Below are 1990 nucleotides of genomic sequence, written 5' to 3'. Positions count from 1 at the left end.
TTGGTTGAGTTCATGGATTCCCTTCAAATAGGTTTCACCTTCCACGGAGAGCCAACTAAATTTATTTGTTTGCTTTAAACGAAGTTTCTTTAAATGAGCTTTGTGTGCGCATTGCACACTGGTCTATACATAGATCTGGTTAGCTGTATACATTACTTGTGTGCTGACGACTATAGCACAGAGAATGAAGCCGCCGAGTAGCGCCGCTGATTTCAGCCGCCTCCGAACATGTCGAGTCATCTCGGCTTAAATTTAGCCGCCAATCAAAAATATCGTTTTAAATCAGAACAAGTATATACGGCCATAAGTTCGGCCAGGCCGAATCTTATGTACCCTCCACCATGGATTGCATAGAGACCTCTACTAAAGACTGTCATCCACAATCGAAATACTTGGGTGGCTTGGATGGCAAGGTATCTTAAAACTTCTTAACACCGTCTTATAAATTGTAAGTTAGTCCATACGGGGTATATATCAAACAAAAAAGGCCGATTAAATACGTATATAATTCCGTTTGACAAAATTTTCTAAAGAAATAAAATTTCTATACAAATAAAATGTTGACAAAATTTTCTATAGAAATAAAATTTTGACAAAATTTTCTGTAGAAATAAAGTCTTGACAAAAGTTTATATAGAAAAAATTTGACACAATTTTCTATAGTAATAAAATTTTGACAAAATTTTCTATACAAATAAAATGTTGACAAAATTTTCTATAGAACTAACATTTTGACAAAATTTTCTATAGAAATAAAGTCTTGACAAAAGTTTGTATAGAAAAAAATTTTGACAAAATTTTCTATAGTAATAAAATTTTGAAATAAAATCTTGCCCAACGTTTGTATAGAAAAAAAATTTTGACAAAATTTTCTATAGAAATAAAATTTTGACAAAATTTTCTATAGTAATAAAATTTTGACAAAATTTTCTATAGAAATAAAATTTTGACAAAATTTTCTATAAAAATAAAATTTTGACAAAATTTTCTATAGAAATAAAATTTTGACAAAATTTTCTATAGAAATAAAATTTTGACAAAATTTTCTATAGAAATAAAGTCTCGACAAAAGTTTGTATAGAAAAAAATTTTGAAAAAATTTTCTATAGTAATAAAATTTTGAAATAAAATCTTGACAAAAGTTTGTATAGAAAAAAAATTTTGACAAAATTTTCTATAGAAATAAAATTTTGACCAAATTTTCTATAGAAATAAAATCTTGACAAAAGTTTGTATAGAAATAAAATTTTCACAAAATTTTCTATAGAAATAAAATTTTGACAAAATTTTCTATAGTAATAAAAAATGTTTTCTCCATAAGGAGTTAGCATAAAGGGCCCAAAATTGAGTTATCTCTCCCAGCCAGAACTATACTAAAGGCTGTGGAAAGGTTCATTCGCCCGAACCGAAACATGTACAGTCCAGGCGTGTATAGATTTGTATCTGGCGTTTTCTTTTCAATGGGTCTTTTAACCATGTTCCTTAATCTATATCTGTCCATAAAAAGCTCGAAAAATACTTGTATAATTAGATATAATGCATTTGGACGTCAATTGCCTGTTTCGGTATCAGGCTAACATGTAATATAATAATAAAATTTTGACAAAATTTTCTATAGAAATAAAATTTTGACAAAATTTTCTATAGTACTAAAATTTTGACAAAATTTTCTATACAAATAAAATTTTGACAAAATTTTCTATACAAATAAAATGTTGATAACATTTTCTATAGAAATAAAATTTTGACAAAATTTTCTATAGAAATAAAGTCTTGACAAAAGTTTGTATAGGAAAAAATTTTAACAAAATTTTCTATAGTAATAAAATGTTGACAAAATTTTCTAAAGAAATAAAATGTTGGTAGATTATTTGGTAGATATGGGCCAATTTTTCAATCGGATCGGATGAAATTTGCTCCTCCTAGAGATTCCGCAGGTCAAATCTGGGGATCGATTTATATGGGGGCCATTAGCGTAGCTAGACAATTT

This window comes from Haematobia irritans, chromosome 3 (genome assembly GCF_050003625.1).
Source record: "Haematobia irritans isolate KBUSLIRL chromosome 3, ASM5000362v1, whole genome shotgun sequence".
NCBI lineage: Eukaryota > Metazoa > Arthropoda > Insecta > Diptera > Muscidae > Haematobia > Haematobia irritans.
Note: the sequence above shows the minus strand (reverse complement) of the source record.